The sequence below is a fragment of the Elephantulus edwardii genome, unplaced genomic scaffold, assembly GCF_000299155.1.
Source record: "Elephantulus edwardii isolate Elephantulus edwardi_28Jun2011 unplaced genomic scaffold, EleEdw1.0 scaffold00005, whole genome shotgun sequence".
NCBI lineage: Eukaryota > Metazoa > Chordata > Mammalia > Macroscelidea > Macroscelididae > Elephantulus > Elephantulus edwardii.
The window spans coordinates 37614384-37629052 of record NW_006399755.1 but is presented as its reverse complement, the minus strand read 5'-3'; the positions used below and the strand labels follow the sequence as shown (position 1 = coordinate 37629052).

Below are 14669 nucleotides of genomic sequence, written 5' to 3'. Positions count from 1 at the left end.
CCTTTTTAACAAATGGTGTTGGCAAAATTGGAAAAATATCTGCAAAAGACTCAAGCAAGTTTATTTCTTGAACACCAAAAAAGTAATCTAAGTTATTAAATTATACTTCTTTGACATTTCTTTGGTCAGCATCCTCAATGACTCTCCAACTCTTCCCAGAGGAAAAAAGATTTCTGGTAGTCACTTTGTTTTTGTGTACCAACAAATTGGAATCAACTCATAGCTGACCATCCAGTGGATTTTCAGAGATAGCAAATTGCACAGGAGAAAATTTCCTATCCCTCCCCCATAGAGCAGCTGAAGCATTTGTGCTGCAAGTGGTGTGGTTGGCAGTGTAGCCCCTTACCACAAGGCCACCAGTTGGGCTATGAGTGCTCTGAAGATTCTTGACCATCATTCTCAATTTTGTTGTTGTTGTTGTTATGTGCCGAGTGGCTTGTAACTCATAGCAATCCTTTTTACAAGAGCTCTAAACGTCATTCTATCCTGTGCCAACCTAGCCATCCCAAACGCACTAATTCCCACCACTCCAGTCACAGAATCGATCCATCTCATCGAAGGTTTTCCTCTCCTTCGTCGCCCCTCCACTCTGCCAAACATGATGTCCCTCTCCAAGGACCAGTCCCTACTTGCAACATGATCAAAGTATGGCAGACGAAGCTTCAGAATCCTTGACTCCAAGGAGCATTCTGGCTTCACCTTCTCCAGGACAAAACTGTTTGTTCTCCTAGCAGTCCATGGTATATTCAATACTCTTCTCCAGCACCACATATCAAAGGCATCAATTCTCTTTCTATCATCTGTATTCACTGTCCAACTCTCTGATGCATAGCACGTAATAGTGAAGACGATAGCCTGGATCGGGCGCACCTTAGTCTCCAGCCTGACATCGTTGCACTTCAGTACTCTTGAGAAGTCCCTCACAGCCGACATTCCCAATGCAATTTGTCTCTTGGTTTCCTGGCTGCTGTTACCAAGAGTGTTGATTGTGGAGCCAAGCAAACAAAAGCTGTTAACTATCTCAATCTCTTCACCATCCATACTGATGCTGCCAATTGGCCCAGTGGTAGGAATCTTTGTTTTCCTGATGTTGAGCATCAATCCATATAGGAAGCTTGACCTTCTGCAGCAAGCGCTTCAGGTCTTCCTCACTTTCAGCAAGCAAGGTTTTGTCATCTTCATAACGCAGGTTTTTTATGACTTTTCCACCAATCCTGATGCCACATTCCTCCTCGTACAGCCCAGCATCTCAGATGATCTGTTCTGCATCCAGATTGAAAAGGTATGGAGACATAATACCTCCCTGACAAATCCCCTTCTTGATTTTGGACCATGTAGTGTCTCCTTGCTCTGTTCCGATGACTGTCTCTTGGTCCAAGTATAGGTTTCACATTAGCACAATCAAATGTTCTGGGATTCCCATTCTTCTCAGAGTCAGCCACAGGCAATCCTGGAGTGGAATTTGTACATTAGAGTTGTACTTAACAACTTTAAATTGAAGTCATATTGGCTGCATCATAAGAGACTCACAGCAGCACAATATATTCAGAATCACAGAAATTCTGATGGCTTGAGACTTAGGCCATCACATCAGGGGCTGGTCAATGGGAGACGGGTATTGAATGCTGTACGCAAAAGTAGGAAGGGATGGTGATGGAGTAAGGAAGCGTGGGAGGGCAACAACATTGAATCTATTGGTCATTGTTATAACTGGGCAAATGTCTTTCATCTGCTCTTTTCTGTGGAATGCTTGTCAGACACTATTATATATATTCTCAACTTTACTTTTATTTGTTTGGTTAAGGCCACTGTGTCCTCCTTATTATTTTTCAGCAGGCTAGGCTGAAAAAGTACCCTGAGGACATCTTCACAGTGTGCATTCTTCTTTATTCTGTCTGGAATGTTCATCCTCCAGATACTCAATTAAGTCACTCCCTGATTATGTATATGTCTTTATTAAAATACTTAAATATTAAAGCCCTTTATTCCAGGGAGGTCTTTAAAGACCAGATTGTTATTGTAAGCACACATTCAACCTCTAGCTGTCTCTTTGACTTTATTTTTCTATGTACCCCTCATCAATGTTTAATTAATATATTTCATCATCTATCTATCTACATATCTATGTATAGCCCTAACTACTTGCTCCTAACTGAGTATACATTGCAGGAGGCATTTATGCATAGCCTATTGAAGTCTTCCAAACAAAGTACATTTCCTGGCATTGAGTCAACAGTAAAAATTTGAGTGACTCAAGGACCTCTGAATGAAATTATGCCTGGAATACAATCTATCTCTGAATTTTTTTAATATACAAACCAATTCATTCCTCTTATTATTTGTCTATTTAAATTAAACTACCCACTACCTGCAACTCACAATATTGTAACTTGAGTCAGGAGTTAAGTAATTAATGGACAGGATAGGCTTACCTTGATCTAAAGATTCATTTGAAAGTGATTTATCAGGGAAACTGGCTAAGATATGAAAAAGCATGAGAAAGCAAAGAGTTGAAGTTCCACAGAGAAAAGTATTATTTAATCTCACAAGAGAGTTCTGAAAACAGTGTCCAGTCTCTGAGTTTCTTTAGTTAGAAAGATTCATTTGTACTTCCTGTGTATTTCTGAAATCTAGATAATAAATAAAGATGGCAGAAGAAGAATAGATGACTTTGGAATGTGATGTCAGAGTACTGACTATCCTATAAACTGCTGAAAGAACAAACAAGTCTGTCTTGGAAAAGATTCAAGTAATATGCTTTTTAGAGACAAAGATAGTGACACTTAATCTCACATACTTTGGCATATTGTCAGGAAGGAACAGTTCTTGGGAAAAAAATCATGTTTGTCAAGGTGGAAGTCAGAAAGAGAAGAAGGTCTTCGAAAAGATGGATTGGTACAGTGACTCTAACAATGGCCTTGAGCGTGTTAGAGATGGTAAGAATGTCACAGGATAGGGAAATGTTCAGATCTGTTGTTCATCAGATTGCTTTAATTTGCAGGTACAACAACTTGTGTATATCAAGACAGAATGTTCCTTTGCAGTGAAGATGGAAAAACTTCTTAGCTTGCTTACTTTGAACACATCAACAAGAGATGTTCGGAGGAAATGGGGGAACCCCGCATAACCTCCCCCTTCTAAAATACAACATCTGATTTGTTTTGTTAGTTTGTTTTAGCATCTGCTAAATAAGAGAAACAATAAGATCATTTAAACCAGTAACTTGAACAATGGCCTAGAATATACCAATGCTCATAACGATAGTACAGGACTGAGCAATAGTTTATTCTCTTATATGTGTGGGTGCTGTGAGTTGACACTGATGTTACCCCAATCAACAAGAATATCAGGCACTAGTATCAAAGAACAAAAATGCCAAAGTCTGGCTGAAATGGAAGTGTTCTTATTGAGAACAAGTCGATTTGACCAACAGCAAAATAAGATCCAGATGATTCTTACTGGAGTAATCTGAGGAGAAAACAGGTGAGTCTTTTTGAAGCAAATAAAAGGAGCCTCACTCCCAAAAAAAGTGATTGATTGACATTTATAAATAAAAATTGAGAGTATTAGAACTTGAAATGGTCATAGAACCCTCATTGTGTGACTTAAGGGAAGAAAACAAATAATTTTAAAATTTATGTTCACTAAGTATCTGTTCTGAGAATGGTTTTGTACTGAGTGCTCCAAACAGTATTTTCTTAAGGAAGTAAATGTCTTTTTTTTTAATTAAATTTTATTAATTTTAATGAACATTTACAGAGATTTTGGGTTTCCACTCATTCACTGTTGCACTATTTTCTCTACCCTCCCCTCCCAGTTCGTTCCTCTTCCCCCCACCTTGAAAGTCTGTTTTAATTGTTCCATTGCCACAGTGCTTGTCAAAGTCAGTTCTGATTAATCTCCTTTGTCAGTGTGTCCTTTGCCATTCCCTATCACTCCTCCCTGAGAGAGACTTCATCCTGATTCATAAGGAAAATGGGACGGCGTATTGTCTTAGATACTTCCTGCTGAAAAGGGACACTCTTGGTTTCAGGGTGAAGATCTTCTCTCACTACTCTAAAGGGCCCCTTTGGCAATAGGAAATAAGTAGACTATAGTGGAGATTAATTTTGGAATTTAGATGCACTGTTATCAATTGTGCTTAGCCCTACATGTTCATATCCTTGAAGAAGCATCATGGAACTGTTGTAGCCTAGAAGACACAACTTTAACAAGTTAAAAGTACATGAGTCAAAAATTAAAAATCAATAATATTCCGAGTAGAGGTTCTAATAGTGGCACAAATCAAGTTACAGAGGGAAGGTAGTTCTTAAAATAAAAGGCCTGACTAGCACTTTGTCTATTTTAGTATAAAGGTTAGGAACCACAAGATGTAGAGGCTCAGCTATGTCATTTATTGTTCTTAAGTCCTGGAGTAAATCCCATCTACCACTGGGTTGTTTTACAGCTTGGAAGTCTGCATGCAAGGCAGAGGTGAAGTAAGGAACTGATTATGAGGTTTTCCGTCAATTCCAGCAACTAAGAAATAGTGAGAAGAGTTGGGACCTCAGAAGGCTTTTAGGACCAAATAGTAGGCTCTTGTGTCCAGGAGAAAACAAATACACTTACCAGTAATGTTAATGCTCACCCACAGCTCTTCTGGGAGGATCTAAATCGTTGAAGCATCCTCCTTTGTTTCCAGCTGGGAGCTGGGGCCTGTCAGTCCTGTCTGCCACGAGGACCTGATGTGGGCCACCTTGGCCAAGTGTCCTTCAGAGCCACACTTAAATCAAGTGAGTGGGAGCTTCCTCTCTACTCCCTTGCCTATCTGTGGCTCTCGGCAAGTAAAATTCTTAAGCAAGAGTGTTTACTTACATCATTTTAAGAAATTGTTTACCAAGCCATTTTCTCAGAGTAGAAATGATTGCCACTGGCAAAAGACTCAAGCAAGATCCACATCACACTCCATATACAAAAACCAACTCAAGGTGGATCATGGACCTAGGACTGAAACCAAGGACTATAATCTTCATTAAAGAAAAGCTTAGAAGAATGCTAGAAGTCCTAATCCACAACATAAACGGTCTTCCAAGTATCCTGAAAAACCTACAAACAGGAGAAGATAAAACAGATGAATGGGATCTTCTAAGAATCAAAACCCTGTGCACATCCAAAAACTTCTCCAACAGGGTAAAGAGGGAAGCTACAGACTGAGAAATAGTATTTGGTAATGACATATCAGATAAGGGACTCATATCCAGAATTTATAAAATATTTGAGCACCACAACAAGATAAAGGTAAATAATCCAATAGAAAAATGGGCACAGGATATGAACAGACACGTCACCAAAGAAGACATTCAGATGGCTAACAAGCACATGAAGAAATGTTCAAAATCCCTAGCTCTAAGAGAGATGCAAATCAAAACTACTATGAGATATCGTCACACTCACGTCAGAATAGCAAACTTTAACAGAACAACAAGCAATAAATGCTGGCAAGGTTGTGGAGAAACTGGAACCCTTATTCACTGTTGGTGGGAGTGTAAAATGGTGCAATCACTGGAAGGTGGTATGGTGCTTTCTTAAAAAGTTGCAAATAGACCCTCCTCCTCAACTTCGCTCCTCACCGTCCTGGCCCCACCGGCCCTGCCTGACACCCGGGGCTCCGGCCTCACGCCTGCCTGCCATCCACTGACATTCCTGCGTCACCTGCACTGGGAAGCTCTGTCCCTTCCGGCGCCAAGCCAGAAAATCTTGCTCAGAAGCTTCCAAACCTTGTGGAGCTTTACCTTAATTCAAATAACATAGTTGTGATTCCTGAAGCCATTGGTTCCCTTGTAAACCTCCAGTATCTGGACCTTAGTGATAATGCCTTAGAAATTGTTTGCCCAGAAATTGGTCATCTGAGAGCATTACGTCATCTTCGATTAGCAAATAACCAACTACAATTTCTACCTTCAGAGCTTGGTGATTTGAAGCAGCTGCAGACATTAGATGTCTCTACCAATCGTTTGCTCACTTTACCAGAGAGGCTACACCTGTGTCTTTCTCTGCAGTACCTAACAGTGGACCGAAATCATCTGTGGTGTGTACCTCGCCATCTTTGCCAGCTTCCGAACCTCAGCGAGCTCTCCATGGCTTGAAACCGTCTAACATTTTTGCCACTTGATTTAGGGCGATCTCCAGAACTACGATACGTGTATGTGGAAAACAACATTCACCTCAAAGGCTTACCATCCTATCTATATAATAAAGTCATCGGGTACAGTGAAAAAAAAAAGTTGCAAATAGAGATACCGTTTGACCCTGCAATTCCACTACTGGGAATATACCCCAAAGAGACCATAACTGACATTCAAGCAGATAAATGCACAACCATGTTTATCGCAGCTTTGTTCACAATAGCAAGGAGTTGGAAACAGCCTAAGTTCCCATCAACAAACGAATGGATAGAGAAGCTGTGGCATATCCACAGAATGGAATACTATGCTGTATTGAAAAACAAGGAACTCATGCATTATCATTCAAAATGGGTGATCCTGGAGGACATTATGTGAATGAAGTATCTCAGTCACAAAAGGACATGGTGCCACAAAAGTGCATGGTGCCACTGTTGTAAAGCAGGACTGACCTCGGGGTTGGGGAGAGACTGAGAAAGATGGGTTCAATAATGTATACTGCATTGAAACAGATGAGGGGAAAAAACTGTTTAAGAGGGATATGTGATTAGGTATTTTTGTCATGACAGGAGTCCAGAGCGAAGGCTGTATAGTGGACTGGACCTGGGTGGAGGGATTGTAAAACAATGAAAGAATTTTTGTTTTACTTTTCCAAGAGGGTAGTGTACTAGGGGGGAGGGTTGAGAGGGGTGAAAAATGCGACAATGATTGAATGGAAATCCAAAGCCTCTGTAAATTTTCGTTGACATTAATAATAAATTAAAAAAATGAATAAGGATGTCAAAAAACGGGGGGCGGGTGGGGGAGAAATTATTGCCACTATCTCATGTGGGCAGCCAGAGTTTCCTGGGGGCAAGGATGGTCAAGCTTTATTGCACATACTTTGAGCACGTTGGGAACATCACGCTTGGAAGATGGAGAGTCAGTAAAAGAGAAGATCTTTAGGGGAGCTCTGGTGGCCTAATGGGAAGAAGCTGCACTGCAATCCCAGAGGCACACAGTTTGAATCCACCAGATGCTCTGCCAGGGAAGGAGGGACAATTTCCTCCTGTACCAGTCAGATCCGATTTGATGGTACACACACACACACACACACACACACACACACACAAATAAAAATTTAAAAAGAGATCTTTAATTAGATGGGTTGACACAATGACTGCAGCAATGAGTTCAAGCATGTCAGAGATGATGAGGATAGCTTAGAGTAGGACAGTGTTCAGATCTGTGCGTAGGGTTGCTCTGAATCATACTCAACCTAACAACAAAAACAACAATATCATGTAAGAAGCCCTAGATTGATTTGAAGTCTCTTATTCATTAGTAAGGGACTACCCCTGTTGGGGGAAAAATTTGGTGGATCATTTTTCATTTGTTGTGCTCACAAAAAGCTAGTTCAAGTAGCAAGAGATCAATTTTTTAATAAAGGTCTGTAGATGCTGACTGTCAGTACTTAGAAGAACAAGAAATTATCAAGCAGTATGTGAAAATTTGGCAAAGTAATCTGAAAGGTTATGAGCTCATTATCTATATTGTCTGCCATAATAGCTTAGAGAACATTTTGTAATGACACCTACCCGGCCAGCTTAATGGAAGAGGTCTATGTTTGTTTTTGTCCCCGAGAAGCATGATGACCTAAATTATCTAACAATATCATTAATATTGCACAAAAGTAAAATTTTACTGAAGATAATTCAAAAGTGTATGCAAAAAAAGTGAGTGCAGCAGTGCACAGACAAGGGAAAGTAAAGATGACTTTTAACCTATTAATTTTCTTTCTATTAAAGTTCTGGTGAATATATTCATTTCCCTTAAGGTAATAAGCACCGAGAAAGACTTATTTTACAAACAAGAGGTGTGTTCTAAAGATTCATAAATAATTTTCTGAAGTCTAAACTGTTGTTCTATACTGTCAAATCTGATCCAATTCATAGCTGATCATCCAGCGTATTTTTTAGAGAAATGAACTCATATCAGAAGAAATTGTCCATTTTTTTCCTGCAGAGTAGCTAATGGATTTTAATTGTGGACCTTTGTGTTGGCAGCACAATTTCTTACCACTAAGACACAAAGTCTACCTAACTGTTGTTGTTGTTATGTACTGTCGAGTTGCTTGCAACTCAGCAACCCTATGTACAAGAGTCCTAAACCCTGCTCTATCCTGTGCCAACCTTATTGTCTCTGACACACCTACCCCCATTGGCCCAGTCACTGAATCAACCTATCTCATTGGGGATCTTCCTCTCCTGTGCTGTCCTTCCGACCTCCAAAGCATGATGTCTCTCTCCAAAGATGGGTCCCTTCTTGTAGCATGTCCAAAGTATGTCAGGAGAAGCTTCAGAATCCTTGACTCCAAGGACCAGCCTTGTTTAACTTTCTCCAGCACGAACCTCTTTTCTCTTCTAGTAGTCCATGGTATATTCAATACTCTTCTCCAGCACTACAGCTCAAAGGCATCAATTCTCTTACTATCGTCCCTAGTCATTGTGAAGCTCTCTGATGCATAATAGCAAACAACTGCAAAGACTATGGCCTGGATCAGGCACACCGTACTATCCAGATTGACACCATTGCTCTTCAGTACTCTGGAGAGGTCCTGACAGCAGACCTTCCCATTGCAATTCATCTTTTGATTTCCTGGCTGCTGGTACCAAGAGTGTTAATGGTGGAGTCAAGCAAACCAAAGCTGTTAACAATCTCAATCTCTTCAACATCTAACATAACACTGCCAATAAGCCAAGTGGTGAGAATCTTTGTTTTCTTGATGTTGAGCTTCACCATATTGAAGGCTGCTGTCCTTAACCTTCTGCAGCATGCACTTCAGGTCCTCCTCAGTTTCAGCAAGCAGTGTTGTGTCATCTGCATAATGCAGGTTGTTGATGAATCTTCCTCCAATCGTAATGTCACATTCCACCTCATCCAGTCCAGCTTCCCGGGTAATCTGTTCTGCAAATAGATTGAAAAGGTATGGAGACAGAATACATCCCTTGCATTCTGTTCTGACAACTGAGTCCTGGTTCAAGGATAGGTTTCACATAAGCACAATCAAATATTCTGGGTTACACATTCTTCTCAGAGACAGCCACAGTTTGTTGTGATCAAGGAGACACAAACATTCCTCTGGTACTCTCTGCTTTCAGCCAAGATCTATGTAACATTAGCTATAATATCCCTAGTACCACAGCCTATTATAAACAGTCTGCACATCTGGCAGTTCTCTGCTGACATGCTCCTCCAGTTGTTTTATGATACCTTTCAGTAGAACCTTGCTTGAATGTGATATTAATGATACTGTTTGATATTTTCCACACACTGTTGGGTCACCTTTCTTTGGAATTGGAACAAATATAGATCTCTTCCAGTTAGCTAGGTGGTTGTTCTCCAGATTTCTTGGCACAACTTAATGAGCACATCCAGGGCAGCATCTGTTTGTTGAAATATGTCAACTAGTATGCCATCAATTCCTGGAGTCTTGTTTTTTGCCAATTCTTCCAGAGCAGCTTCAACTTATTCCTTCATCACCACAGGCTCTTGCTTTCATTGTTTCATGAAATTCTTCTGTGTCAGCCAGTTCCTTTTGGTACAGTGACTCTGTATACTCCTTCCATCTTCTTTTAATGCTTCTTGGATCATTTAATATCCTGCTCAAAGCATCCTTAAGTATTGCCACTTGAGGTTTGAATTTGTTTTTCAATTCCTTCAGGTTTAGGAATGATGAGTGAATTCAACCCTTTTGATTTTCTGAGTACAGCACTTTGCACATTTCATTATAATACTTGCTTTATCTTCCTGAGCTGCCCTTTGAAATCTTCTGTTCAGCTTCTTAATATCTTGATATCTTCCTTTAGCTTTGGCTTCTTGGCACTCTAATGCAATAGTCCGAGTCTCATCTGACATCCATGTTGGTCTTTTTTTCGTCTTTTGCCTTTGTAATCCCCCTTTTTCATTCTTTGTTCATGATATTCTTGGTATCCTTCCAGAGCTCATTTGGTCTTTGCTCTTTGGTGTTCTAGGCCTCAAACCTGTTCCTGAGTTGGTTTTGAAATTTGAGTGTGATATACTTAAGGTCAAATTTTATTTCCTTGGATTTGATTTAATTTTCTGCCAGTTCAGCTTGAATTTGCATGTGTGTAGGTGGTGTTTTGTTCCATAATTAACACTTTGCCTTGTTTTCACAGCTGGTACTGAGCTTCTCCAGTGATTCTTACCACAGATGTAATGGATTTTTTCCTGTGCATACCATCAGATGAAATCCATGTGTATAGCCTGTGTTTGTGTTTCTTATAAAAAGTATGTGCAATTAATAAATCATTGAATGTGTAGAATTCTATTGCTCTATCTCCAGCCTCATTTCTGTCAACAATTCCATGTTTTCCAACTATTGCTCCTTCTTTCCTGTTCTCAACTTTTGCATTCTAGTCACACGTTATTATCAATGCATCTTTATTGTATATTTGATTGATTTTTGACTGCAAAAGTTGGTAGAAATCTTCTATTTCCTCCTCTTTTGCTGTGATTGTCAGTGCCTATATTTGAAAGATAGTGGTAATTCACTGGACTTCTTTGTATGTATATGGATATTATCCCGTCACTCACTACACTTTATTTCATGATGGATCTAGAAATGAGTTTTTAAATTATGAACGCAACCCCATTTTTTCTTACCTTTTCATCCCTGGCATAGTAGAACAGGTGATCATCTGATTCAAAATGCCAAGCCATCTCACTTTGCCAATACCTAGCTAACTGGTTATGTATTATTTTTTTACATCACAGAAGCGTGATAATGGTAACAAATGAGAAGCTGAAATATTGAAAGATAAAACAATGAAAAATTTATAGAGGCCCCAACTGCCTTTTCCTTTTTTTTTTTTAAATCTTTTCTATTGGTTTGCATACAAAACATTTTTTAAAAAAATATTTTATATTGCATACAACATTGATAAGTATTGTTTCCCAACTGCCTTTTAAGTATGACATCTGTGAGCATGAATTAAGTGATTCATCTTTTATTTGTCCTCATAGAGTGGGAATCACAAGTAAAGCAGAGAACTTAATAATTGTTACTTAGATTGAGACATATATTGCATGTTGCTGGTTCTCAGGTACAGCAGCAGTGACATTTTAACATTATTTTTTTTTCTTCCTGCCTGCAAATGAGGGACTGAGAGGAATAGGTTTCTGAGACTGACACAATAAGTTTTTTATTCCACTGCTTGTTAAAAGAGATTGTATCTTTGTGTACTCAATTTCAACAGGGTTAAAAGAAATGTGTAGTAATAAAAGATACTGTTACCAATAATATGGTTGGTCTTTCCTGTGTTAAAATTAACTATCCTTTTATACTATGATCAAGTTAATATTGTATTTTAATTTTTATTTGTGACTTCTCCATAAATGGGTTTTTTTTAAATTTTTGGTACATTTAATCAAATCCATGCACTATTCGACTCAGAATAAAGACTTAGATGTTGATACAAAGAATATATGTGTAGTCATAAATATTTACATTGTCTTATTTTTTCTTTGGTATAATACTTCATGTAGAATAAGTATCAAATAGATACTTGCTTTTCTATAGTTAGAACTGATTTAAACAGTAACTATTTATTATTTTCTGTTGGTTAATCTCTCATTTTGTCCAGATAACCCTGTGCTTGTCCACATATATGAAAGAAAATTTGCAAATCCCAGAATAATTGGTCTGAACAACTTCATTCAGTTTTCCCAGTTTTTATTCTGCAAGAGGATATATGTTATTGTTGTGGCCATGAAAGGCAAATCTGGGAAGGAGCTTCTAGAAAATAGAATTCTCCATAATAAGGACTCACATAAGAGCAAAGGAAAAATTATCTCACTTTCTATCTGCTACAGACAGTTTTCACCTTGAAGCAAGGAACCAGAGAAGGGACAGGGAATATGTCAGAATACATTTAGTTAAGAAGAAAAATTAAAAATATCCTGCCATATTCCTAATACTTTTGAGTAGTTTTTTTTAAAAAATCCCACTTAATTTTATAAATAAGCATTAAATATCTATACTATTTATCCTACTGTTTTTCAGATCTTCTCTTTTTAAATTTTTATTTTATTTTATATTGATTTTCTCACAAAGTTCGTATACATGATGTTTCACTCTATTCTTCATTCATATGGTGTTTAATACAACCATTTCCATGCACTATGTTGTATAAAATCAGACACCATTGGACCTAGTCCCTGATAAACACTTCTCATTTATTTTACCCCTTGCTCTGCCCACACCTACCTCCTCACTCATCTGTTCAAATCCAACCTTTAGCTCCTATACATGCTTTACTAGTTAACCTTCTATTTTTACAGTAATGGTCTTATGCAGTATCTGTCTTTGTGAGAATGAGTTCAGTCAGAAAAATGCTTTCCAGCCTCTCCCAGGTTATGTAGTATTTTTTAAAAATCATTGCTCCTGAGTGCTACATAACATTCCATTGTGTGAATGTATCGCAATATTTCAACCCTTTCAATTGTGGTTAGCTATTTGGGCTGTCTCCATCATCTTGTCATGGTGAAGAAAGCTGTTATGAACATTGGTGTACAGGTCTCTGTTTGTGTCTCAGTTCCAATTTCCTTGAAATATATCCCTAGTAGTGGGATACCTGGGTCATATGGAGTTTCTAAGTTCAACTTTTTGAGGAAACACCAAATTGCCTTCTAGAGTGATTGTACCACTTTACAACCCTACCAACAGTGTATGAGAGTTTCCACCCCTCCACATCCTCTCCAACATTTATTACTTACTGTCCTGCTAAACTTTGCCACTGCTACTGGGGCAAGAGGGTATTTCATTGTGGTTTTCATTTGCATCTCTCCTATTGCCAGTGATTTTGAGCATTTCTTCATGTGTCTGTTGATTCTCTGAATGCCTTCCTCTGTGAAAACTCTATTTCTTTTGCCTATTTTGTAATTGGGTTATCAGACTTTTTCTTCTGGAGGTCCAAAAGTATTCTGTAAACTTTTGTTATAAGACTCTTGTCTGAAATGGCATTACCAAATGTTTGTTCCCAGTTGCTAGGTTTTCTTTTCACTCTGTTCAAAAGAGTTTTTGAGCAGCACAGAGATTTAATTTTTAGAAGGTTCCCATTAATCCAGTTTATCCTTTTCAGTTTGTGAATTTCTTGCTGTATTGGTCAGTCTATTTATACCATAGATGAAACATTCTCAATTTTGTTCAGTTTATCTTTATGAACTTCATTGTTTGATGCTTTACTGCCAGGTCTCTGATCTACCTTCAGTTGATTTTTGTATTTAGTGTCAGATGTATCCCATCTAGAGATTACTATTATCTGTGAATTTGTTACATTTGCCTATAATTTTATTGTTCTATCTCTGAAACTTAAATTTGAAGTTTGTGCACCTAAGTCTGTTTTCCAGTAAACTAGTTATCAGCTTTTCTCTTATGTCACATTCATTTTTGTGTTCTTCATTTCACTTCCTCATTCTGTTAGTCTTAATTCAGCAAGGCAAAATATCCTATGATACACAGTTATGCAAATATGAATGCAAGCTTCTGCTTTAACATTTAATATTTATGTTAATTTAGTCAAGGTAAATATTCTCTTTTCTTATTTGTGGTTATGTACTATAAAGTCGAATATAACTCATAGTGTCTCTATGAACAATTGTTCTAAATCCTACTCTATTCTGTGTCTTCCTATCTCTGATATAAATGAGCCCATTGTAAGAGACACTCTATTGATCCGTCTTGGTGAGGATCTTCCTCTCTTTCACTAACTCTCCATCTTTAGAAGTATGATGTTTCCCCCTAGAAATAGCCCCTCCTCACAACATGTTCAAAACATGTGAGGTGAAGCTTTATCATCTTTGCTGTTGAGTACCCTGGCTGTACTTTCTCTAAGACATATTTGTTTATTCTTTTCTCTGTCCATGAGACACTTAGTACTCTTCTCCAAAACCACAACTCAAGACTGTCAAGTCTTTTTCTGTCATCCTTATTCATTGTACAACTTCCAGATGCATAGCAAGTAATTGAAAAGACCATGACTTGGCTCAGGTACAACTTAGTCTTTAAACTGCCATCATTCATCTTCAACACTTTGGAGGTGTCTCTGACAGGACACTCTCCCAGTGTAATTCATCTTCTGGTTTCCTAACTGCTGGTGCCAAGGATGTTGTTTGTGGACCCAGGAAAGATGAAGTAATTGACAGTTTCTATCTCTTCTGTATCATGATGTTGTCTAACTGGCCCATGGTGAGATTTTTCTATTGATGTTGAGATATCATCTATAGTTAAGGCTGTAATCTTTGATTTTCTGCTGCAAGAGTTTGAAGTCTTCCTCATTTTTCGAAAGTATGATTGTGCCACGTGCATAACACAGGTTGTTGATGAGTCTTCCTCCAATTTGATGCCACATTCTTCATCATAAAATATAACTTCTGAAGTTATTTGCTAAGCTAATCAATTGAACAAGAATACAGCCTTGACATAAACCTTTGTTGCATAACAGCTAT

General features: G+C 38.3%; 1 pseudogene; it reads left to right on the top strand.

The window, feature by feature from the left end:
* LOC102864629 overlaps positions 1-14669 on the top strand; it is a 65348-nt pseudogene that overhangs the window by 7984 nt on the left and 42695 nt on the right.